Here is a 26928-nt window from a genome sequence, read left to right on the forward strand (position 1 = left end):
CTGGAGCCCCGCTGGAGGCAGGCTGGGGAGGGGCGCAGGCTGCCCGCAGGTCAGTGGGGAAGATCCCAGAACGAGGCTTCCCAGCAGTGTGAATTCTTGGGTCGCATGGGTGACGCTGCAGCAGGAGGGGCCTCCTTCAGAAGCATCCGAGTGTTGTGCAGTGTTTTTTTCCTTCTTTGACGTTTCATTTGTGTTCTGTTGAGGGACAGGCACCTTCCCACTAGACAGAACAGAACAAATAGTTGCTCTGCTTTTTCATCAGAGTTTTTCTGCAGTTTTGCAGTGGTTGACATGGCTTAACCATTTTCACAATACTCCTCCCCATTCTTTTTCCACCTGTTTTGTCCTGAGGTCTTAGGTTCCCGTGGTCCCCGAGTTCCGCAGCTGTGGGAGGAGAAGGGCTTGTGCTTGTTCCCCAAGCTGTGCTACCTGCTGCAGATGGCAGGGGACCAAAGGCCCCTGAGGTCCCGTCCGCATCATCTTGGATGCTCATCTTCCCACGAAACCTCCCCAGGAGGAGGGGTGACACCAAGAAGAAGGAGAAAAGCTAGAACTGGAGTTGATGCTGGGACCTGCAGGTGACCTTCCGGGAGAGATGCCGGTGGGGACAAGCCCCGAGGGCCCGGGCCCAGTGCTTGGCCCTCCCTGCTCTTAGCTACTGGTGCTTAGGAAACCACAGGGCTGGGATTTCTGGCAAAGCTTTCTCCATTTTACTCATCTGGGAGTGCTCAGCGCTTCACATGAATTATTGCGTGGAAGGCTCACAAAAACCTGGTGAAGTAAATCCCACTCTTCTTCTTTCAGGTGTGGAGACCCTGCGGCCGGCTGGGAGCCCAGGGATGCAAGTGGGTCCAGCAAGGTCGGTTCAAGGCGCCTTCCCTTGGCGTCCTTGTCAGCACAGCTCAGGAGTCTGCCCTTAGGATTCAGAGCGGCTTGGCCCTGTGATGCACGAGGCTCCCTGGGTTTTGATGTCAGGTCATCTGGAGGTGCCCTCTCCCTTCCTCAGGTGCCAGCAGCCTGGCATGTCACCAGACCTGAGGTCTCGGCACCGCCCTCTCTGGTTACCTGGCATGAGATGCAGAATGCCCGGGTGGCTTGGTGCCCAGGACACAAACTCCTCTGAGGAGCTCCCCACCTTGAAGGAGCGGCCAGATCCCACATTTTCAGCTCTACACTCAACTTGCAAGTACACTGAGGATGAGTCATGTTCACGTATCACCCAAATGAGAAAGCACCTTCTCCTCAGACCTCGTCTACACAGAGGAGTGATCACTGGTTGCACTGATCTTTCAAGACCATTCTTTATGATTGCTTATTTCCTGAAATGTTTTATTTTTTTATTAAAATCACAATAATAATTATACAAAATTCAGAAGAAAATATCAAAGTGAAAGAAGAATTTTAAAAAATTATCCATAACCGTGTCAGATATAGTAATAACCACTGTGAATATTTTGGTGTTTTTCATTCATTTTGTGTATATACACATATATTAAATATGTGAAAATATGGAATGACGTTATTACATTTATTTGATAATCTTCTTCTAAACATTTCATCAACATACACTACAGAAAAATGCACTACCTCCTTTTTTACCCAGTACATAGCAATCACCTTAACCCATCATTATATCCTCTTCTGCACCGGAGTGTTTGATAACTGCAGCATTCCTCCGTGAACCTACCACTGTCTGGTATTCTGGAATTTCCTGCAGTCAAATAACTTTCTGATATGAATTTCAGCTCTTCAGGAGGACTCTTTCTCTTTTTTTGGCTGTACTGCATGGCTTGCAGGATCTTATTTCCCTGGCCAGGGATTGAACCCACGCCCTCAGCACCTCAGCAAGTAAAAGCACAGAGTCCTAATTACTGGACTACCATGAAATTTCCCAGTAGAACTCTTTTTTAAAAACATTTACCTATTTATTTTTGGCTGTGCTGGGTTTTCGATGGTGCTCAGGCTTTCTCCAGTTGGGGAGAGCAGGGACTACTCTCTCGTGGTTCTCCAGCTTCTCACTGTGATGGCTTCTCTTGTGGAGCATGGGTTCTAGGGCGCTCAGGCTTCCATCGTTGCAGCACGTGGGCTCAGTAACTGTGGCTCTGAGGCTCTAGAGCACAGACTCAATAATTGTGGCCCACAGGCCTTGCTGCTCCTTGGCATGTGGGATCTTCCCAGATCAGGGAATTGGCAGGCGGATTCTTCACCACTGAGCCACCAGGGAAGCCCTAGTAAGATAATGCTAATAAGCATGTCTGGGTTTGGGGCCCAGGAATCTTCACTTTAAATAAGCCCATCTAGAAAGTCTTATGAGCATTAAAGTTTGAAAGAACCTGGCCTTTCACCACTTTAAATGTGAGCATTCCTTCTTGGTGTGTCATTTTCCAGATTGGTTGCGGTGGTAGCCCTCATGTTCTTCATGAAAGGAGCTTTGCGTTCTTCTGTAGCTCCTAGATTGTAGGGTCTCTGCTTAGCAGGAGGTTGTGTGGAGATGAGATGCCTTAGAGGGGGCGAGCCAGCTCCATCACTTGCTCACCCACTTTTACCCTCAGAGCCTGGATTATCTTGCAAAATGTTGATGGTGAAGATAATTATCTCCCGGGGATGCTCCAAGGACTGCTTGAGATAATGCTTGAGAAGTCTCTGCAAAACAAAACCTGCTCTACAATTTTTTTTTACCATTATTATTCTCCACAGTTCTACCCTTTTCCCTCTCAGCCATAGAGGGGTCCTGGTTAACAGTTGCTCCTACACCTGTGATGTCCTGTATAGCAGCCACATGTGACTTTTGAACATTTAAAATGTGGCTAGTCTGGGGAATTCTCTGGTGGTCCAGTGGTTGGGACTCTGTGCTTCCACTTCAGGGACCCTAGGTTTGATCCCTGCTCTGGGAACTAAGACCCCACAAGCCACACAGGTTGGCCAAAAAAAAAAAAAAAGTAACAGGTCTGACTATTATTAGGTTTTATTTTTTAACATTTATTGACATACAGTTGATTTACAATGTTGTGTTACTTTCGGGTGTACAGCAAAGTGATTCAGTTATACAAATAATACATGTGTGTTTTTCTTTAGATTCTTTTCCATTATAGGCTATTTGTTGTTGTTTAGTCACCAAGTCGTGTCTGACTCTTCTGGTACCCCATGGACTATAGCCCACCAGGCCCACCAGTCCATGGGTTTCTCCAGGCAAGAATACTGGAATGAGTTGCCATGCCCTCATCTAGGGATCGAACCCATGTCTCCTACAGTGTCAGGTAGGTACTTTACCACTGAGCCACTAGGGAAGCCCACTTATTGTTCATTATAAGATACTAAATATAACTCCCTGTGTTATACAGTAGGTCCTTGTTGGTTATCTGTTTTATATATGGTAGTGTATATTTGTTAATTCCAAACTCAGTTTATCCCTCCTTGCCTTTCCCCTTTGGAAAGGTAAATTTGTTTTCTATGTCTATGAATCTATTTCTTTTTCGTAGATAAGTTCATTTGCATTAATTATTTTTAGATTCCACATATAAGCAATATATGAAACTTGTCTGACTTCGCACGGTATGATAATCTTTAGGTTCATCTGTTACTCTGAAAGGCATTATTTCATTCTTTTTATGGCTAAGTAGTATTCCATTATATATACATATTACATCTTTGGGGCTTTCCTGGTGGCTCAGTGATAAAGAATCCACCTGCAATTTGAGAGACCTGGGTTCAATCCCTGAGTTGGGAAGATCCCCTGGAAGAGGGCATGGCAACCCACTCCAGTATTCTTGCCTATAGAATCCCCATAGTCTGGCGGGCTACAGTCCATGAGGTCACAAAGAGTCAGACACAACTGAGCCACTGAGCACACGGCATACCACCTCTTTATCCATTCCCCTGTCAATGGACATTTAGGCTGCTGCCTTGCCTTTTGGCTATTGTAAATAGTGCTGCTATGAACATGAGAGGTGCAGATATCTTTTTGAATTAGAGTTTTCTCCAGATATATGCCCAGGAGTGGGATTGCTAGATCATATGGTGGTTCTGTTCTTAGTTTTTTAAGGAGCCTCCATACTGTTCTCCACAGTGGCTCCACCAACTTACATTACAAAGAACATATATATACACGTATAACTGAGTCATTTTGCCGTACAGCAGAAATTAACACAACATTGTAAATCAAATATACCTCAATAAAATTTCAAGAAAGCAAAAACAAAAACTAATCAGTGGTCACCCAGGGCTTGAATTTACTACAAAGGGGCTTGATGAACATTTTATATCATAGGAAAAGTTCTATATCTTAACTGTGGTACCCAGCTTAGATATTTGCCTGAAGTCACTTACAGAGAAGAATTCTCTGGTGGCCTAGTGGTTAGGACTTGGTGCCTTCACTGCCAAGGGCCGTGATTGGGAAACCGAGATCCCACAAGTCACATGGCCAAAAAAAAAAACAAACAAACTCATAGAACTCTATACTGAAAAGAGGAAATTTTACTGTATGTAAATTATATTTCTATAAACTTAAAAAAGAATGCACAGTCCACATTTTACTATAAAATTGACTTCAAAGAAATCCATATTGGAATATCTGGATCTAGTTGTGTCTGTTGGTATGTTTAGGGGTGGCAGGCTGAGTCCTGCAACCTGCCCTGAAATGTATCAGAAGTGAGAGGTAGGGAGAGTCAGACACAGGTGCGCACAGATGTGTCACAAAGTAAGTGTAGTAAAACGTTCATGGGAAAACGGAGGTCTGCACTTCTCTAAGTGCTGTGCCGGGGAACCCCCAGCATCACCCTCACCTGGAAACTTGCTAGAAGTGCATGTTCTCAGGCCAGACCCACTGAATCAGAACTAGAGGAGGCCCTGCCCTGTGCGTTAAGCCTTTGAAGTGACTCCAACGCAGGCTGGAGTCAGAGAATGCTTGACTAGATGCTGCTATGTTGGTGTTCCTTGTATCTGCTAAGTCACTTCAGTCACGTCCGACTCTGTGCGACCCCATAGATGACAGCCCACCAGGCTCCCCCGTCCCTGGGATTCTCCAAGGCAAGAACACTGGAGTGGATTGCCATTTCCTTCTCCAATACATGAAATCCAATGCATGATTCACACTGTCAAAGGCTTTTACATGGTCAATAAAGCAGAAGTAGGTATAGTTCTGGAATTCTCTTGGTTTTTCTATGATCCAATGGATGATGGAAATTTGATCTCTGGTTCCTCTGCCTTTTCTAAATCCAGCTTGAACATACAGAATTTCACAGTTCATGTACTGTTGAAGACTTGCTTGGAAAAGTGAAAGTGAAGTCGCTCAGTCGTATCCGACTCTTAGTGACCCCATGGACTGCACCCTACCAGGCTCCTCCATCCATGGGATTTTCCAGGCAAGTGTACTGGAGTGGAGTGCCATTGCCTTCTCCGAGTTCCTTGTATAGTTCTGAGTTTTCTGTGTGTTTGAAAATCTTCATGATGAGATGTTTGGGCGGAGCCTGTGTAAGCCTAGGAGCCAGCCCCCAGCACTGCCTCAGGAAGGCACACCCTTTGTGGGCGGTGCGCGGGGGGCTTTCCAGCCTTCTGTTCCCCCATCTCTGTCAATAGCCCTGACTTCTCTCATAACCCTATCTAAAATGGGGTTTTGTGGGTAAAGTGGTATCTTGTTATTTAGCATGATAAATGCCCAAAATGGTGAAATTAAAGGTATTTAAGTAGAGATTGGTCCAGTTGCCAGGGCAGGCGTGGAAATTTGAAGGCCTGTGGCCTGTGTCCCTAGGACCAGGCCTGGGCTGTGGAGGCCTCATGGGGGCTCAGCCTTCATCTCTCAGGAATGTTGCATCTGGGGGTGGTGGGGAAGGAGGTGCTTACGGGCAGAGGACCGAGAGCTGGAACTTCTTTGAGCCTCCAGAGCAGGTTGTATGTACTATTCTGAGCCTACTTTGCTAATAAGTGTCTCGTAAATGCCTGTTTGTATCTGGATTCAGCCTGAGACTCGCTTTCCTTTTGACCCAGGAATGAGCTGGGGGGAGGGACATGGAGCTAACCCCAACCCCTTGAGAATTCTGTGGCAGCCATCACCCCCTAAAAGGAACAGCAGGGCCTCACGTGACCAGATCAACTCAGGCCAGTTGTAGCAGCAGGGGACAGATTCCTTGATATCTAGGCAGTTTAGGAAATTCCACGTGGGTGCCTTACCAGAAGTTCAGCCGTTTGCCATCAGTACTTTAAAAATTCTTTCCTGAGTATTCACTGCAATTCACATAAGGCTTTTAGACTTCCTTTAAATCCTGGTTAGCCTTCATCACAGCCTTCTTTTGATAGGGGGACATGTCCTTTTCTCCCAGATTTTCCAAGACATTTACTGATTACTCAAGGATGTTCATTCTACATGGAAGGAAGTCTAACCGGGCCGTATATTGTGTTCATCCATGCTAAGTCACTTCAGTCCTGTCTGATTCTTTAAGACCCTACGGACTGTAGCCCATTAGGCTCCTCTGTCCATGGGATTCTCTAGGCAAGAACACTGGAGTGGGTTGCCATTCCCTTCTCCAGGGGATCTTCCTGACCCAGGGATTGAACCTGCATCTCCTGTGGCTCCTGCATTGCAGGTGGGTTCTTTGTCTCTGAGCCACCAGGGAAGCCTATATTATGATCAGACTTGACATTTAATTCTACATTAATGATGCCTCTTCCAGGCTGGCCCCTTGTGTAGGGCTTTCACCTGGTTGTCACAGATCCCAGAGTTTGTGGATCAAATTCAAGAGGCTTGTGAACTTGGATGGGGAAGAGTTGTGTTTTTATCTTCTCCAACTTACAACTGAAACTTAGTATTTCTTCTGTGATGAGTGTGGGCAGCACAGCACAGACAGGTTAGCAGACCTGTATCTCTGTCTCCAGTAGGAATCAGACATTTTCATATCACATGATGATTTTTTAGTTATTCTGTTTTAAAAAATAAATTTATTTATTTTAAGCTGTGCTGGGTCTTCGTTGCTGCACGGACTTTCTCTAGTTGCAGTTCAGTTCAGTTCAGGCACTCAGTCATGTCCAACTCTTTGCTACCCCACGGACTGCAGCACGCCAGTCCTCCCTGTCCCTCATCAACTCCCAGAGTTTACTCAAACTCATGTCCATCAAGTCAGTGATGCCGTCCAACCATCTCATCCTCCTTAGTCCCCTTCTCCTCCTGTCTTCTATCTTTCCCAGCATCAGGGTCTTTTCTAATGAATCAGTTCTTCACATCAGGTGGCCAAAGTATTGGGGTTTCAGCTTCAGCATCAGTCCTTCCAATGAATACTCAGGACTGATTTCCTTTAGGATTGACTGGTTTGATCTTTGTGCTGTCCAAGGGACTCTCAAGAGTCTTCTCCAACACCACAGTTCAAAAGCATCAATTCTTTGGTGCTCAGCTTTCTTTATGGTCCAACTCTCACATCCATACAAGACTATTGGAAAAACCATAGCTTTGACTAGACAGACCTTTGTGGCCAAGTAATGTCTCTGCTTTTTAATATGCTGTCTAGGTTGGTCATAGCTTTTCTTCTAAGCAGCAAGTGTCTTTTTCATGGCTGCAGTCACCATCTGCAGTGATTTTGGAGCCCAAGAAAATAAAGTCTGTCACTGTTTCCATTGTTTCCCCATCTATTTGCCATGAAGTGATGGGACCGAGTGCCATGATCTTAGTTTTTAGAATGTGAGTTTTAAGCCATCTTTTTCACTCTACTTTTTCACTTTCATTAAGAGGCTCTTTAGTTCCTCTTTGTTTTCTGCCATAAGGGTGGTGTCATCTGTATATCTGAGGTTATTGATATTTCTCCCTGCAGTCTTGATTCCAGCTTGTGCTTCATCTAGTCTGGCATTTCTCATGATGTACTCTGCATATAAGCTAAACAAGCAAGATGACAGTGTACAGCCTTGCCATACTCTTTCCCAATTTGGGACCAGTCTGTTGTTCCATGTCCAGTTCTAACTGTTGCTTCTTGACCTGCATACAGATTTCTCAGGAGGCAGGTAAGGTGGTCTGGTATTTCCATTGTTTTAAGAATTTTCCACAGTTTGTTGTGATCCACACAGTCAAAGGCTTTAGTGTAGTCAATGAAGCAGAAGTAGATGTTTTTCTGGAATTCTCTTGCTTTTTCTATGACCCAAGAGATGTTGGCAATTTGATCTCTGGTTCCTCTGCCTTTTCTAAATCCAGCTTGAACATTTGGAACTTCACGGTTCAAGTACTGTTGAAGCCTAGCTTGGAGAATTTTGAATATTACTTTGCTAGTGTGTGAGATGAGTGCAATTGTGCAGTAGTTTGAACATTCTTTGGCATTGCCTTTCTTAGGGACTGCAGTGAAAACTGACCTTTTCCAGTCCTGTGGCTACTGCTGAGTTTTCCAAACTTGCTGGCATATTGAGTGCAGCACTTTCACAGCATCATCTTTTAGGATTTCAAATAGCTCAGCTGAAATTCCATCACCTCCACTACCTTTGTTCGTAGTGATGCTTCCTAAGGCCCACTGACTTCGCATTCCAGGATGTCTGGCTCTAGGTGAGTGATCACACCATCGAGGTTATCTAGGTCATTAAGATCTTTTTTGTATAGTTCTTCTGTGTATTCTTGCCACCTCTTCTTAATATCTTCTGCTGCTATTAGGTCTATACCATTTCTACTGTTTATTGTGCCCATCTTTACATGAAATGTTCCCATGGTATCTCTAATTTTCTTGAAGAGATCGCTAGTCTTTCCCATTCTATTGCTTTCCTCCCATTCTTTGCATTGATCACTGAGGAAGGTTCTTATCTCTCTTTGCTATTCTTTGGAACTCTGCATTGAAATGGGTATATCTTTCCTTTTCTCCTTTGCCTTTCACTTCTCTTCTTTTCTCAGTTTTTTGTAAGGCCTCCTCAGACAACCATTTTGCCTTTTTTGCATTTCTTCTTCTTGGGGATGGTCTTGATCCCTGCCTCCTGTATAATGTCACAAACCTCCATCCATAGTTCTTCAGGCACTCTGTCTATCAGATCTAATTTCTTGAATCTATTTGTCACTTCCACTGTAGAGTCATAAGGGATTTAATTTAGATCATACCTGAATGGTCTAGTGGTTTTCCCTACTTTCTTCAATTTCAGTCTAGTTTCGGTGAGCAGGGGCTCCTCTCCAGTTACAGCACGCAGGCTCGTCACTGCAGTGGCTTCTCTTGTTATGGAGCACGGGCTCTGGGGTGCTCAGGCTTCAGTAGTTCAGTCATTGCAGCTCCCAGGCTCTAGAGCCCAGGCTCAGTAGTTGCGGTGCACAGGCTAAGTTAACTGCTCCACAGCATGAGGGGTCTTCTCAGATCAGGGATGGAACCCGTGTCTCCTGCAATGACAGACGGATTCTTTACCACTGAGCCACCAGGGAAGCCCCTATAGTTGAAAGATCACTTATGGTCACCACTGCCTCAAAACTAGGGAAGTTGTTAGGTCTGCCAATAGATTTTAATGCATGAATAAAAAAACACATATTACTATATCGCCAGATGGCTATAATATTTGATTACTGTATTTCAATAAAACTAGTTTGCTTTGGAATCATATGTATTTTATTTTATGCCCTAGAAAATATTCTGAGAAGTCCACTGGCTTCCCCAGATTATTACAGAGGCTCTTGGCTCAGAAAAGGTGAAGAAGAAAAAAAATCTTGCTTAGCCAGATTGAGAGATGTTATTTATTTCTGAAACATGTAAGGGTTGGAAACCTATCCCCTACACACAACCCCACTCTCAGGGCTGTGCCAGTGGGACTTCAACAATTACTGGGAACTCAGAGGAGCTGGCAGGAGGGGGGATGGCAAAGTGCAGGTGGCGACGGTGCTGGCTAAAGAACCGGCTCCTGCCCTCCGTCAGTGGTCCAGGGCCCTCCACCCCCGGGCCTGGGGACATGCTGGCATTTCATCATCATGGAGACAGCCTTTGCTCCTAAAAATAATCATCTTCAGAGTCCTCACTTTGGTGAGAGCCTCAGGCTTTTCAGTGGCACCGGAACAAGAGCAGATGCACCGAGAATGGACCACACAGTCTTCCGTGAAGCTCAACCTGGCCCGCTGTTCAGAAATGCATGGGACAGCCTGGCTTTGCTGGCTGTAAAACCCACCTGGAAGCTGTTTCAAGCTCAGTAGGAAGACGACTGTTTATTGAGAGGAGGGCGGGGAGGAGAGCCCTGTTAGGCCTCTTAAAGACACTGAGAAGACAGGCCCTTGCTGGCCAGCACGCTCTGGGTACAGTGCACTGGGCACCACATCTGCATGGAAACCTGGTTTAGCTGCATAGTAACCAGGAGATCGGGGCAAACTGAGGTCTCTGAGCCTTCTTTCCTCTCTGTGAAATGCATTCATCAGTGGGTATTTTGGTTGTTTGAGTATGTTAAATTTCACCAATTTCTGCTCATCTACCCCACTTCCACCAAGAAAAGGCTGTGAAGTAAAGCATAAAGGACTGATCCTATTTTAAAACCAGTATCCACTGGTTAATGCCTTTTGTCCTATTGAGTACATGTTTAAGAATAAATTGTCTTCAAACTAAATGTCAGTCAACTGTGCAAAGTCACACAAACCATTTTTTGCATGTGTGTTTGTTTTTTACATGGAAACAACAGTTCAGTAGGAGCAGATATCTTTGTTAGAATACAGTAAGAAAAAATATTTAATTCTGCCTTCCAGATTTGAGGGGTGAAATGGTAAGCTCTCTGAGCCCAATTCTTGGTAACGATATTGGAATTATGTTTCTAAGCCCCCAGGCCTGTGTTTAAACCACACAGCCTCCCATGGGGCGCCCCACCCCCTGCCCCTGGTACCCCATCTGTGCTCTCCACAGGGGCCCGTGTGTGAGCCTCAGATCCCAGCTGTGACGCCCCCTGAACACTCAGCCTCCCTCTGCTGGGCCATTGCTTTGAACTTCCATGGTGACACTGCTCCATGAATCGCCTCGAATTAGGATTCTTCTCCCGTGCAGGGGTCTCTCATTGGCCCTTCTGTCCGCTCTCCTTGAGCCCCTTGGCACAGACGTGCTCAGCTGGCGCGCAGGCCTGTCCTGCCATGGTCAGCAGTGCACCAGAGGAAACGGAATGGTACGTGACTGTGGGATCCTGGGCCTTTTAAACAACACAGTGATGTGTGGCCCCCGGACTGTGTTCAGCGTTCAGCAGTCGACTTCACACGTGAAATTCACGCATGAAATGTGTTCTCAGCTGAGCAGACGCGAGCACTTGTTTTTCACACGACGGCAGTCCGAGCGTTAGTGTTTGGCCCACTGTGCCTGCCTGCGCACTTCCATGCCATGACTTCACTGCACAATCACGCCCAGTGCTGCCAGGGGATTCTCAGGGCTGTGCCTGGCCGGCTCCTGTGGCCCTTGAGATCAGCTTCTTAGACAGGAGAGCCGCTTCCTGGAAGGGAGATGGCAAATTCCCTGTGCCTTCCTCCTAGGGGGAGGAACCACTGCACTCGGGAAAGGAGCTGAAATCACTGGACTGTCACTCTTTACCCCTCGTTGCAACTTCCTGAGTCTTTCACTGACACAGGCCAACGGGGTGTGGCCTCTCAGTCCTAACCCTCTGAACCAGCGGCTGCTCTTGAGACTGAGCCACCTCGTGTGTGTGTGTGTGTGTGTGTGTGTGAGAAAAATGACAGTGCTCAACTTTGATCAGTTCAGCTAATTATGCAATGAGTGTAAATACAAACTCAAAGGTGGAGTCATGACATAATACCTATGCATGTCAGCAAAGCCATCTGCATATTTCCAGCTCTAACCTGTACATCCCACGTTCTTCTCCGTGTATAACATCATTCAAAGAAAACTAGGACTATCCCTGTACCAGAACCCTGAATTTCAGAGACTCCCCCACCCCATGACACACCACTCTGCTCTTGCCAAATAAAATACTCGTCAGGCCTTAAAATGGCTTAGAATTAACTCTACGGCTGGCCTTCATGGTGTTCGCCCTATGGTGTTCCTTCCTGAGGTTAGGGAAATTCCATTCAAAGTCCCCAAATTCTTCTACTTTTTTTTAGTATGTCTAGCCCATAAAATTTAATATGGCTAGATCATTCTACAAAACAAAATTCACTATCTCCAGGATGCTGGTCACAGAATCATCATAAATGACTTCTTTAGATTTTCTGATCTTGATTCCTAGGAACACACAGCTACAGGCTGTACCTGGGAGCAGATGGTGCTGTTATCTTCCGTAGAAATTCATTTCCCTCCCCAGATTTGACATTAATCATTAGGTGGAAAACTGACAGAAAGATTAGGAGCTTTACCGTTGCGTCTAAATAAAACTTTCTTTTCCCTCTTGATATTTGGTGAGCTCCAGCTCTTCAGAATTTTTCCTGAGATAAAAGTTTCGAGGAACACCTACCATATGCTGGAAACTTCACTGTCTCTCTCACTGGGTCCTCATGATTCATGTGGGACAGACATGAATCCCTGCTCTGTGAAGGCAGAAACCAGGGCTCTGAAAAGTTATGAGAAACCTGGTCACAATCTCACAAGTAACCAGATGAGCTGGCTCCAAAGACTGGTTGGGTCTCTCCAGTACCTTTGGCTGCCTCTTGGACCAGACATTGTGTGCTTGCAAGCCGAGATGAGGGAAGGCTTCCTGGAGGACGTGGCAGGATGGGGAGCTGATTTAAGATCAGGAGGATGGAACTTTCAGAGCAGTGAGTAGGAAAAAGAATTAAGGATCAAAGCCATATGGAAAATAAATCGAAATACAGCCTACACATAGCATTCCTGGGCACCCAAAATCACCCTTTTGACAGAAGTTAACTTTAATGTTAGCCAGTCCCTGTTCCAGGCACAGAGGATGGGGCTCAGGCTGAGAGGGTCCAGCCCTGTGAGTGGCAGTGCTGTAAGGCCTCTCCTTCCACAGCCTCCATCTACCCACCCATCCGCCCCGCCTTTTCCAGGAGCCTTAGAAGCGGGGCCAGAAGACAAGTCTCAGACAGAAGCCTGGAATCTGTGGCAGAGCAGTGCAAGGAAGGTCTGTCTGTCCCGAGCTGCCTGAGGGTGGGGTTGCAGCAGGCCAAGGGTGAAGGGATCACGGGAGGGGACCCGCTAGTAGTGGGTCAGGGCACCTGACCCTGGTCCACTGCTCTGTTATCTGTGCATGGCTGCCCGGGCCCGCCAATCTGCCAGGTACACCTGTACCTGCCCATCACCCCGCTCCCACACCAGTACCTGCAGGTCCTCTGCATGCCCACCTTGCCTGCATCCTAGGGGCCTCGCGTCCCCGGGGCTCGGGGAAGGCTCTTCCCACCTGCCCTCAGCTCCACTCGGGTGGGAATGGGCACCCCAGAGTGACGACAGAGCCTAAGGAGCCACAGGCCACAAGTGGAAGGGGTGCCCACAACTGGTTAGGGGGACTCTGGCTGTCTGCTGCCTCCTTCTTCCCTGGCCTCCCTGCACCTGCTGCTCCAGTGAGCAAATCCGCCTACGTTTGGTTTCCAGATGGGTTTTGTTTCATCAGCAAAGTGTTTTCTTAAAAAAACACTTTGAGAAAGTGTTTTGACTCTGTGACCATCTAGGCGAGTCTCCCTCATGCTGGGGCCTCACCTGGTGGTTCCTTGCAGGTACCTGTTTGGTTGAGGGGGAGCAATCCATGTCTCTGTCCATGTCCCTCCAGCCTAACCTGAGGCTGAGCTGGGTCCATGCCTTCTCAATAGCCCGCTCCCCTGCCGCCCCCCATCAGACTTCCTGAGACTGCAGCTGCTTCAGGGTGAGAGCAACACAGACAGCGTGCGAGTGGATGCGTGTCACGTCCACCAAAAACTTTGCTCACAGGCACTGAGACACAGATTGCATGTGATTCTCATGAGTCATGAAATACTTTTTTCTGATTTTCCCTCATCATTTGCAAATGCCAACAGTGTTCTTATCTCATGGACCACGGAAGAACAGGTGGTGGGCTCGATGGGCCCTGGCCCCAGACCGGGTGAGTCTCCATCCTCCAGAACTCCCGCTGGAGCCCCACCTCCAAGACCTTGGGCTGTGGCCCCATTTGGAGAGAGGATCTTCATGGAGGAAGTCAAGTTGCAATGAGATCCTTAGGGTGGGCCGCAATCCACATGATTACGTGTCTGGCCTCAGAGCCACCCTGCTGGCTGACCGCCTCTCCCCGAGCCCCGCCATCTGATGTCCCCACTCCATGTGGACCTTCTCAGTGATCCCGCTGCTCTTGGTAGCTGAGCCACAGGCCTTACCAGTCCCGGGGCCCAGCCACCCCTGCCCTCCTCCACCAGTACTTCCAGGGCTGTGTGATGAGTGCTGCCTTCATGGTCCCCTTCCTCCATGAAAATTAAAATGCTGTCTATACCTGTGTATAATCCAGACTGGACTGGCTGTTATACACTCAATGTTAGTATATTCACACTTTTCTTTTGATTTTAAGAAAATGAAAACATTGTTGTGGCCGCTGGGTCTGGTGCTGAGGCTCACGGGAGACGTGAGAGGGACCTAGGCCATCACATGCCCCTAGCCCCTCCAGCTAAACACGCAGCTCAGTTACTACAGCTCTGCTCTGCAGAAGCACCTTGGGACAAGTCCCCGCCCTTACTCATCCTCAGTGGGGGCCCTGTCAGTGCCGCCAAGAGGAGGGCTGTGAGCAGTGAACTCTTCCCAGACACCCTGCCCCTCAGGCCTGGGGCTCTGTGCCCACTCTGTGCCCGACTGGCTACCATCGTCCCTCAGCGTGCAGGGGCCCCTTCCTGGGGAAGGCCAGCCCCAGGCGATTCGGTGGGAAGTGTGCCTCCTGGAGGCTATAAATTCCATGACGACAGGATTCCGTCTGGTCTGGTTTGCTCACCGTCATGACCTCAACACCCAGCACTGTGCCTGGAATTCAACACACATATGGTGGACGAGTGAACAAAAAAATATTTATGATTCCTGAAATTCCACCGAAGCAGATTCAGTCTTGTGAACCTGAAGGGTTTTTCCGCTCCCGGCTTCCCTCTAAATAAAGCACAAGTGCTGCTGCTGCTGCTGTGTCACCAGGCTCCTCTGTCCCTGGGACTCTCCAGGCACGAATACTGGAGTGGGTTGCCATTTCCTTCTCCAACGCATGCATGCACAAGTACCCAGTGGTTATCAGTGACGTGGACCTGCAGCCCCGAAGGGGCCAGATGTGGCCTCCTAAGAGACCATAGGTGGGGCATGGAGAAACAGTCTCCTCTGGTGAGGACCAGGCCGGATGTCTTGGGCCCGCTGATGAAAAGGATCTGGGCTTTGCGATCCTGCACTGTTTTTCTTGTACTTAGTGATTAAAAAGTAGTCTGGAGAAGAGACTGATAAATGTGTGCAGTATGTGGTGGGGGCTGTGTCCAGCAGCCTGTGTTTGGAGAGCGTGTTCCACGGCGTTCCGTGTTCCCAGCCTGCAGCCGCTCACAGAATTCCCCCTCCCAGCCTCCGCCCCACCGGCCGTGCTTCTTGGCTTCTCCCTCTGTCTCCTGCCACTTCTTCCCTTCCTGGCCAGATTTCATCTAAAGTGTCTCCAGATTTCTGCAGCTTTGTTCAGTACTAGAGTCGTTATACATTCATCACAGGGATCGTCACGATGCTTCACCTCTCCACACTTTCAGTTGTGTGTTGAATAGATGGGTGTGCACCTGCCCCCTGATCTGGGGGAAACCTTTGTTTAAGAGCTTTTTTTTCTCTTTCTAGATCTAAATAAAACTTCCATTCACCATCATCTTCTTCCCTCCATCATCATTCCACCCTGGAAGAAACACATTAAAATGCAGACGTAGTCCTTCATAATAAGCCAAGTCCTGTTTGGTGTGAATGTAGCTTATTATTATCAGCAGTGCTGAGAAAAAGAATTCCTTGGTTGTCAGCAGCCATTTACAAGAGATAGTGTCTCTCTATTCGTTCTTATTTATTATTAATTCCTTAAAGTTCCAAGGTCCTCTTCTGAGGAAAGCCCATGAAATAGAACTAATTAAAACTACTTACATGACAAGAATAATATTTTCTGTTAACAGAAAATATTCCAGTGATTTTGGGGCCACTGACAAAGGAATGGCTTCTAATTTCAGAGAGATTCTATTTCAACTTGAGGGCAATCAGGTGAGGAGGGCCCCCTTACTGTGGTTATTTCGTTTTTGCCATCTCCACGGGGACGCCACATGCTTGTTTATTATGTAAAAAAATTAGTGGGTGACTTCTGTGTACCAGGCTGCGGGCCAGATAGTATGGTAGCTGCTGTACCTATCTAGACCCCGGGCCCTCAGAGAGCCAGACTCACCGGAGAAACAGGACGAGTCTTCGAATGACCACTCCTCAGCTGATGCTGCTGGGAGTTCACAGGAAAGGAAAGGGGTCATTCCCAGCGGAGATCCTCCAGGATGGCTTCTGGGAGACGCCACCACAGAGCCAGGCCCCAGCGGGGTGTGTGATGGTTTCTTTCCTGCTGCCACGACGCCCCCACCAGCAGCTGAAGCATCACAGGTTTACTGACCTCCAGTTGTGGAGGCCAGAAATCCAAGTGCAACCTCAGCAGCTAAAACCCAGGCGTTGGCAGGATGGCCTTCGTCCTGGAGCCTCCAGGGAGAGTCTGCTTCCCATCCTTCTGCGTGGCTCTCTGGGGCTGTGGGACCCAGGACCCTGTTTTCCTGCTGGGTGCAGGCTGAGAGCTTCCAGAGGTGCAGGGGGCGTCTTCTGACCTAGCTTCCCGTCATGGAATGAGTGGAGGCTTCTTCAGGCCACAACCTGTGCTGTTTACCTTCCGACAGCAGTGGCCTCCTCCTCCTCCAGCTGCTGCACTGTCCCTGCCCTCCCCTTTCCAGCGGCAGGTCCCAGAGCTTTCTTGGTTCTTGGCCACAACGCCTCCCACCTCCTCCACCCAGTGGGCTCCAGGCTCCGGTGGCTGCAGGGCTTCAGTCCAGCGGGTGTTTCCTTTTACTTGCTTCCTAGCAGCTTGCACCGTGGTTGATCCCGCCCTCCTTGAAGCACTCTTCCTTCTGTTTCTGAGAAGCCGTATTTTCTCTCGGGCCCCTGCAGCTGATCTGTTTCCTGTGCAGACTCACCGTGGACGGTGCATTTCCTCAGCGTCAGGCCCCTTCCTCCACGCCTCACCCATAGCATCTGCGGTTGACTTAGAGCACCTTGGCTACAGATTGGTGTTCACCGTGGTCTTCCTAAGGTCTCCGTCCATCCACTTTGCTCCAGCTCAGAAGATACCTCCAGAAACAAATCCGCTGAGATCTCAAAGTGTTACCACTATTATTTCCCCATTTTGGCCACTTTTCCCTCGTCCATTGTTACCATCTTGGCTTAAGCCCATCACCTCCCTCTACAGCTAGTAACCTTCTGGCCCATCCCCCTCCTTCCTCCCAGCTCCCAGCCACTCCACAGCTGATCGGGACCCTGCCATTCCTCTACTTCCCCCCACCCCCCACCGCCATGACTCCCACTGTTCTGAGTATTAAGACTTAAATCCTTAAAGTGCCCTTAAAGGCCCCAGGTGCCCTCCTCTTCCTCCTCACCTCCCATCTCTCCCTGCATCTCTGCATTCCATTCTCTGGGAATTTGAGGTGCTGGGTCCTGTTCCTCCCCACACAGGGCTTTTGTATATGCAGCTCACTGGCTCTCCGACACTTTCCCATTTCTTCTTGTTAATTTCTTCTCCACTTTGGCATCTCAGCTAAAGTGCTTCCCACATTTCCTAGACCAACCAGGTCATACTCCTTCTACGATAAGAGCTCAAGGAGCTGTAGTGTCTTTCCTTTGGGGGGATTCCCAGGTGGCACTAGTGGTAAAGAATCCGCCTGCCAATGCAGGAGACTTAAGAGACATGGGTTTGATCCTTGGGTCCACGTTGGGAAGATCTCCTGGAATAGGAAGTGGCAACCTGCTCCAGTATTCTTGGTGGGCTGCAGCCCATGGGGTGGAAAAGAGTCGGACTGAGCACAGCACCACAGTGATGTTTGCTGTCATTGTCGTGTCCCCAGAGCTGAGAGTATCTGGGTTTCCAATGATATTGAACAAATTAAGTGCTGCTGGAGAGGGTGACACACCTGGCCTGTCCTAAGTTCTCACTAAGTATTTCTCCTTTTGACTTTCAAAGCTCATCAAGAGACCAAAGGGAAAATGTCCAGCAAGTGGTTGGAAGAGTGAAAATGAAAATTTGGATTTTGTGATGCAGATCATAACTTTTGTGACCCACGAATACAGCAAGAAGTCTCATGTATGCAAAATAAAAGAGAGACAGGGTGGGCAGACTTAAGATCTTGTTTTGCCATGAAGTCATCTTTCATTGTAGATGTAGACCATGCTCCACCCTTTTGTCCTGTGAACCAAGGGCACCAAGATGCCTTCCACTGCCCTGCAGCCGTCTCACCTCCAACCTCACCTCCTGCGAGAGCTCCCAAATATATCTCCAGCCCGTTTCCCACCCCCTCCCTCGACCACCACTCACCAGGGTTGACTCAACAGCACCAGATTGCCTGAGCCGGTTCTCCACCTGCCTTAAATTCCTGTCTGCCGAGACCTTTGTTTCTGCTCTCTCCTTCTTCTGAGACCTGTACCTTGAACTCTAATTCCTCCTTTCACCTCTGACTTTCTGAAGTCTAGTAGCTCTGGAATATTTTTCAAGTTCCAACCCTCAAGCCCAGAAACTCTTCTTGCCCTGGGGTTACCAGCCGTCAGATACAATCTTCATGACTGCTTCCTGACTTTTATAGGTTTCCCTTTGCTCTTTCAAGTGGGGCAGCCTATCAGTCTTCCATAGGCTGTCTTCCACTTCTGCATGTGAAATCACCTTATCATAACCTCATCATGGTTTTCAGGATCAAAACCCACTTACCCAGCATCTGAAGAGAACACACAGTTTTCTTTTCAGATCTCTTTGATAAAGCAAAACACGATGGTCTTAGAAGCAAATGTTCAGTAACAACCATAATGACATTTAGTTGTTTTTGTGGTTGCTTAGTTGCTGTGTCCAACTCCTTGCAACCCCATGGACCGTAGCCCACCAGGTTCCTCTGTCCATGGGATTTCCCAGGCAAGAATACTGGAGTGGGTTGCCATTTCCTTCTCCAGAGAATCTTCCCAACCCAGGACTTGAGTCCACGTCTCCTGCATCTCCTGCATTGGCAGTTGGATTCTTTACCACTGGGCCAAGGGAGGCCCCAATGACATTTAGTAGTTAACTGTAAACTAAAAGTTAAAAATAGACTGTGAAAATGTCCCTTTTGCAATTACACAATTAAAAATTTCTTGTCAATTTAGATTGGCTCAGCTGTTTTCCTTTGAAAATGTTAGGTTTGGACTTTCCTGGTTGTCCAGTGGTTGAGAATCCAACTGCCAATGCAGGGGGAACAGGTTGGATCCCTGGTCCAGGAAGATCCCACATGCTGTGGGACAACTAAGCCTCTGCACCACAACCATGGAGCCCATGCTCTAGGTCTGCAAGAGAGTAGCTCCTGCTCCGCTGCAACTAGAGAAAATCCCAGTGTGCCAATGAAGACCCAGAGCAACCAATAATAAATAAATAAAATGTAAAGAAAAAGGTCAACATCATCTGTCAGAAAAAATTTAGTGTTAATTTTGTTACAGAAATTGATTTCATTGAGACAAGAGTTGGAGCCTTATGTTCTTTGTTCTTCCTCCCTAAAGCAAGTTTTACCAATATTTACTGCAAATGATTAGATTAAGATCTGAAAGGAAAGTTTTAAAACATCTAGGAGCTTCCAGACTTTCATGGTGGGATTTTTCTTTCAATTACAGACACAAAAACATTCTGCCTATGTCTGCAAAGGAAACAGAAGTTGCAGCCAACTATAAATGCAATGAGAGAAGTAAGTGGATCGCCAGTGTTGCTGTCACAGCTCACTCAGCATGAAAGGTAAATGAATGGAGGATGTGGTAAGAAAAGAAAACTTGTTTTAGCAATTGTCTCTTAATAATGTAAAGTGTCAACATAAGAATTTTTTAAATGCAGAATGTGATTTTTATCTTGACAGTGTTTCTTTGAGGTCTTCTGGGAACACATCTTAAATTATTGAGCAATTCTGACTTATGCAACCACATACTTCATTACTCATCTGAGAAGCAGAGCGGCTCTCCGGAGGATGAAGCAGGGTTCTGTGTTGGATGCTGCTGGAGAGGCAGGTCTGCAGAGACTGGCAAGGTGGCCAGCCCTGCTGTGTCTCTGGGCCTTCCCCTAAGAACGAACACCCTGGAGGTTTTTACCAAAATTTCCAGGAAGCTCTGTTTTCCAAAATGGCTCAAAACAACTAGAAATAAATTAAAATAGGAGAAAATTTACTCACTCATGACTTTAATATTGTAAAATACATGTAAGAATTGAACTTTAGGGACTTCCCTGGTAGTCCAGTGGTTAGGACTTGGCACTTCCACTGTAGGAGGAATGGCTTTGATCCCTGGTCAGGGAACTAAGATCCCAAAAGCTGTGCCTCATAACCAAAAAATAAAAAAAATGTCAGAAAATTACCGGAGGAAAACAACAAAAAAGTCCCTCAAAAGAACAAACAAGTGGGGGAGGGAAATGGAGAGTTAGTATTTAAAAAGGACAGAATGTCAATCTTGGATGATGAAAAATTTGTAAGTTTTATATTATGTATATTTTATAATAAAAAAAGTAAAAAAAAACAGTTTATCATTAAAATAGATACCCCCACTAATAAACCTGGTATTGCTAACTCTTTCTACAAGTACCTACAGGTTTGCAGAATAGAGACCTCCACAGAATAGTGGACCAAGAGATCGCCCTGGCTGACAGGGAGTGCTTGATACTGAGAAAAAGGTGATATTAAAAATTTTTATGTTTCAGACGTTAAAACAGCCTTTAAAATTTCATTCAGTACATTCAAACCGGCAGTTAAGTTCCCCATTTGTAGTTTTAGGGAGAGAAAATGGTCCCTTTTCTTACAGAATTTTATAATCTAATTAAGGAGACAGACTACATGGGTATGAAACAAATTAAATCAGTGTAGCCCATCTTCTTTCTGCTTGTCTAGGCCTTTCGAAATCTGACCCTCTGCTTTTTCACTACTCCCCACAGAGAACATTCTTAGGCAGATTTGTTGTGTGTCCGCCACAGATAACAAACAAAGAGGACTTTTCTTTCCAAAAATTGTGTTGAGACCAGAGCCTGCTTTCCAGCCACTAAGGTATAAGAGGCTAAGTCATAATCAGGTTGCTTGCATTCACAGGTGAGAAAGGGTGGGGGAGGGGGGCACATTGCACAGCGGCCTCGGGGGGACCCCTTAAACACCCTGGGCCCAGGGGCCCCCCTGCTCACTCCACAGGGACCAATCCTGCCCCCTTGGACAAAGTGACAAGGTCATGACTGTTTGAGATTATCTGAATACACCTTATAATTCAGTGTTTCCAAGCTCTGGATCTTGGTCAGATCCACCAAGGCTGGACTCCCAGCTCTTCATCTCTGGTGAGTTAGTTGGGATTTCTGTGCTTTAGGGTCTTCTATAAAATGGGGTTAATAACAGTTGTTGTTCAGTTGCTCAGTTGTGTCTGACTGTGACCCCATGGACTGCTGTACGCTGGGCTTCCCTGTCCTTCACCATTTCCTGGAGCTTGCTCAAACTCATGTCCGTTGAGTTGGTGATGCCATCCAACCATCTCATCCTCTGTCATCCCTTTCTCCTCCTGCCTTCAATCTTTCCCAGCATCAGGGTCTTTTCCAATGAGTCAGTTCTTCACATCAGGTGGCCAAAGTATTGGAGTTTCAGCTTCAGCATCAGTCCTTCTAATGAATATTCAGGACTGACTTCCTTTAGGATGGACAGGTTGGATCTCCTTGCAGTCCAAGGGACTCTCAAGAGTCTTCTCCAACACCATAGTTCAAAAGCATCAATTCTTAGGCACTCAGCTTTCTTCACAGTCCAATTCTCACATCCATACATGACTACTAGAAAAGCCATAGCTTTGACTAGATGGACCTTTGTTGGCAAAGTAAAGTCTCTGCTTTTTAATACGCTGTCTAGGTTGGTCATAGGTTTTCTTCCAAGGAGCAAGTGTCTTTTAATTTCATGCCTGCAATCACCATCTGCAGTGATTTTGGAACCCAAGAAAATAAAGTCTGTCACTGTTTCCATTGTTTCCCCATCTATTTGCCATGAAGTGATGGGACTGGATGTCATGATCTTAGTTTTTTGAATGTTGAGTTTTAAGCCAGAGGATTAACCCCTGGTGTACACATACAGTATATACGTACGTTAATCAAATTTCTATCCAGCGAGGTTGCCACTGCCACAGACCTTGTGCTCAGAAGAACTTGTGCTTCCTTTCTCTTCTCTCCCCTTCTCAACTGGATGCATTACGTGGATGATTATTTAAACAGGTTTTTTTAAACTTGTCCTATGTAGAGTTATCAGGAATTATAAGACAAAAGTCACCCAGAACCGTTATGTCCAGAGACTATCATTTTCAATATTTGGCAGCATAATTTTCTGGACTTAAAATCACACACACATATGTACATGTATATACATGTATACACACACACATATATACTGTTACATATTTTATATGATATATAATGTATATTTTGTGTATATAGCTTAAATGTAAATACATATATCATTTAACCAAATTAGATCCTGTATGCTGTTCTGTCACTTAAGTTTCTTGAATGCATCTAGGAGAGTGTAAGTTCTGCCAGTGGGTAAATGAAGTAGTTGTGCTCACTATGGTACCAACAGTGTTTGGTTTAATCCATGGTTCATGGCTGCTGCTGCTGCTAAGTCGCTTCAGTCATGTCCAACTCTGTGCGACCCCATAGATGGCAGCCTACCAGGCTCCTCCGACCATGGGATTTTCCAGGCAAGAACACTGGAGTGGGTTGCCAGTGCTTTCTCAGATAGTTCATGGTAGGTCCTCAAAAAAAAAAAACAAAAAAACCCAAGAGAATGATTGACTCTGTGTCAATAAACACAACTATTCTCCTATACTCTATATCAGTTTCCTCAAGTGAGACTCTATCTGGAAATTTATTTCCAATTTGTTTCCTGTATATGTGAAAAATTTTAAAGGATGTTTTTTAAAAAGGCACAAAGAATAATAACACAGCATACATTATTGAGCCTAATCACTGAGAAGCAACAAATTTTAAAATTCGGACAGTTTGTTCCAAATAAAGAAGCAAAGACTGGAGAGAAAGATGACGCCCCCAGTTTCCTCCTGAGTCCAGTTTCCAGCCTCCCTGCTGTCCGGCCACAGCTGTCATGATTTCCGCGTGAACGTACCTTGTTGGTACGAGTATACACTACTTGATCAGTATAGGTTTTGTGACATTTTGTTTATTTATAAACACGCTGTTGTATTGTATATATAGTTCTGCATCTCGCTTTTCTCCCCTCTGCAATGATTTTTGAAGTCTATCTACACTCACGTTTCACAGCTATTTTACATATTTTATTTCCCCACTGTTCCCCACGGCTGGACTTTTAGGTTCTTCCTGATTTTTCACTATTGCAAACAATTCCAAAATTTGATTAGGTGTTTCACTCATAAATTGTAAAGTCCATTTTATTTACAGCCTATTTGTTTTAGTTAGTCCTGTCTCTGTCGTCGAGGTCAGAGCAAGGGAAGGAACTTTTCCCCGCACACGAAGCGAGGAGGGGGCCGGCCCGGGCAGAGCGCAGGTGAGGGCGGAGGCCCGCGTCCAGGTGAGGGGCTGGGCGGGGCGCAGGTGCCGGGATCTGGGCTCCCCCCGGGAGCTGAGCGGGAGGGCGGGGCGGGGCCGGCGGGGCCTAGCGGATAGTCCGGAGCCTGACGCGCGGGAGGCGGGGCCGGCGTGGGCGGGACCGGATTGGCTGGGGGCGGGACCGGGCTGGCTGTGAGGCGGGTCCGCCGCCGCGGGGGGCGGGACTGGGTCGGCTGTGGGGGCGGGGCCGGAGAGGGGCGGGGCCGAGGCGGGGCCGCCGCCGCCGCCTCGGGGAGCGGGGCGGGGTGGCACTGACGCGACGGTCACGTGAAGGCCCAGGAATGCCAACAATGTAGCGAATGTCCCGCTCGGGCTGCGCGCTGGGCCGCGGCGCTCGCGCCGGAAGATGGGGCCGCCCGCCCGCCAGCCCGCCGGCGCCCCGTGTCCCCGCCCGCTGGCCGCCCCCGGGCCCGGCGTCCCCCGCGAGGCCCTGGAGTCGCGGGCCAGGCGGCCGCGGACGGCGTAGACGGCGCGAGGTGAGCGGGGCGGTGGGGTCCGGACCCGGGACGGGGCGGCGGGCGGGGCCGCGCGCTCGGCCGGGGGGGTTGTCCGCGCCGTCGGGCGAGGCCCCCGCCCCTCGGCCCTGCAGGCGGTGGTCCCCCGCCGAGACTTCGCTCCGCTCCGGCCGGGCCGCGACCCCGGGCCGCCCCCTCCCCCAACAATTCCCCCACTCCGACCCGGTCCGGAGCCGGGCCCCCCGCGCCCGGCTCTGGGCCGGGTTCCGACCCGGCTCGCGGTCTTGGGGCGCCGGCGGTGGCAGGCGGGGCCTGGGTGGCACACCTGCCCGGCCCGCGGGCGTCGGCCGGGCCCGACCGGTGCGCTGGGCGTGCGGTCCGCGGGCGGCGGGGCCGGGGTCTCGCCGGGCTGGAATCCCGGCTGGAGCCCCCGCCCGGGGCCTCGCGGGGTCCAGCGCCTGGCAGGTAGAGTCAGTGGCCAGTCAGCTCTCTTCCCAAAGTGGTCAGCAAATACGTACGTTTTCAGAGGAAAGTTTGGCCACATTTTACTAAGAAACTTGAATGGAAAGTCACAAAATGTGTGTTGTTCACACAGGTGTTCAGTTTAAATTTTAACCCAGGAGTTGACAGCCTTCCCTTAGTAATGGAGAAAGTAACTCCTGGCGCATTATTAGGAAAATTGTGCTAAGGAGACTTTGGTCCATATTTTCAGTTGAATTTAAGCTCCGTTCGCTGCGATGGATCACCTTTTTTGAGCGCTCAATCTAGAGACTAAACTACTTTGTATCTTTTCAGTTTTTTGTTTGTTTGTTTTCTTTAGCAAATGTATTAACAAGGCAGTAAGAGGAAAATCTTCAAAATAAGAATGCACAGACTATTTAAGAAAGTCTGTTTTAAATTATAATTAACAAGACACTGTGTTATTCAACCTCATTAAATTTGGTCACTGTTTAGTGAATATACCAGCATTCCTTTGAAATTAAAATTGCTGAACATTTAATAAATCTCAAAAAGTCAAGCAGTTTATTGAATAACATATCTGAGCAGAACTGTCATGAAAAATTATTAAGATGAATTACTAGAATCTCGGAATTTTTAAACTGGAGAGAGTTCTTGCAGCTCTTCATCTGACTTGAAGTAGTTTTGACTTAGCTGTACATATTTGTTTCTTTCCTTAGCAAATCCCCGGGTTGGTGGGAGGGACTTTCCTTTGGGTGGGGGGGGGGTTGTTTTTACAATAAGATGCCTTGTTATTTTGAATATCTTGTTGTAAATAGCCAGCCCTGGTCTCCTAAACCTCACTGCATGTGTGGGCTGGGGGTGGGGAGAGGTGTTGAAGCTGATAAATACTCGGTAAACTCACAGGAAAGATTTGGGGAACTTTGGGGGGAGGTGTTCTGATTTGTATTGGAAAAAACAGATTAGTTGTTGAAAAGCTGCTTTTGTATTTTATTTCATGGTCATAATGTGAAATTTCTAAATAACGTTCTTCACTGATTTTTAAAAGAATGATGGGTTTGAAGAAAGATCAATTCACTGCATTTGCTTTGACTGTAAATCTGCTCTAAAAAAACTCTCTGAATCTCATCATTTTTAAAGACCAGTCCATCCTCGGCAGTCCAGGGTCCCCAGCCCCATTGTGTGCGGGTGGCTGCCGCTCTTTGTGGAGATGGGGTTGGGTTTTATCACAGCAGCACCTGTGGAGGCTGCTGGGGCCTGAAGGTAGGTAGCCTGCTTTGCTGCTCAATTCCCTGTTGGTTGCTTTAAAGCCAACAAAGGTTGATACCCTTGGACAGAGAGAGAACAGTTACAATGCTAAAATTAGGGTGGGAATTTGACTCTGACATTGTTCAATGTTTGCCATTCACTCTAGGAAAACTTTGTATCTCTTGCCATCTGTCAACCTAGTAGTGACAGGTGTTTTTTTTTACTTAATTAATTTTTGTCTGTGTGCCAATATTTGATGTTCATAGGAATTTTTCTGCAGGATAAGTGAAAACTCATATTTTGTAGCATTGGTTTGCATTTGTTATTAACCGTTCTGATTTTGTGGTGCCAGGCAGATCCTGTAGGCTCTAAATGCAGTTAGGATGGTGAGAACCTTTCTGAGGATGTAAGTTGGCTTTTCAATGGAGTGGGTCTCCGTTTAGGGTCGTGACTCCAGGCGGTGATCTTGAGCTGGAGTGCTGAGGACTGCCTTTTTCCTTACTCATTAACTCAGTCCTGTCCTGCTTCACAGGAGTGCCGCTCCTGTGTTTTCATTAAATTGACCCAGAGGGTACCCCCCCCACACACACACCCACAGTTATCTCCCTGTCTTTCTCTTCTGTGTTTTAGCCTTTTCACAGGAAGTCCCAGGCTCCAGGAATAGCTTCACACTTCCTCCGTCCAATGTCAGCCCTTTCCCCTTTCCAGCTTTGGTGACACGACCCTTTCTCTGAGAGGTCTTTGAATAGGCCTGATCACTGGGATTCCGGGGACAGTGACCATCACCTCTGTCCACAGCAGTGGCTCAGGTGGTCAGAGCCCTGGCCAGGAAGTGTCTGACTCTGGGAAAGGAGGGTGTTGGAAGGAGGCAAGGCTTCTCAGAGTGGAAGCCCTGTTGGGGTGTGGAAAGAACACAGGAGATTCACTTGCTGGGTTGCTTGCTGTGAGGAGTGCTGCACAGAACAGACTGCACGTTTATCCCCGGCCTGCTCATTCTGCATGGTGGTCTTGGGTACAGACTTCTATAGCTCGATGGTTTTTATGCTGTTATTCATAATGTGTGTGTCTGTGTGGGTATACA

At 47.5% G+C, this 26928-nt stretch overlaps 1 protein-coding gene across 4 annotated transcripts in view; it reads left to right on the forward strand.

Moving 5' to 3' along the window:
- The first annotated feature begins 21203 nt into the window (after positions 1–21203).
- The window catches only part of LATS2 (large tumor suppressor kinase 2), a 51081-nt gene continuing 45356 nt past the window's right edge, over positions 21204–26928 (forward strand). For 3 of the 4 annotated variants that reach the window (XR_003037539.2, XM_025000094.2, XM_025000092.2), the window contains exon 1: positions 23972–24161. The gene's annotated coding sequence lies outside the window, so the exon portion shown is untranslated. Of the gene's footprint in view, positions 21409–23971; positions 24162–26928 lie in introns of those variants that run through there. The other variant, XM_025000093.2, reaches the window with a different exon arrangement.

The sequence above is a fragment of the Bos taurus genome, chromosome 12 (genome assembly GCF_002263795.3).
Source record: "Bos taurus isolate L1 Dominette 01449 registration number 42190680 breed Hereford chromosome 12, ARS-UCD2.0, whole genome shotgun sequence".
Lineage (NCBI taxonomy): Eukaryota > Metazoa > Chordata > Mammalia > Artiodactyla > Bovidae > Bos > Bos taurus.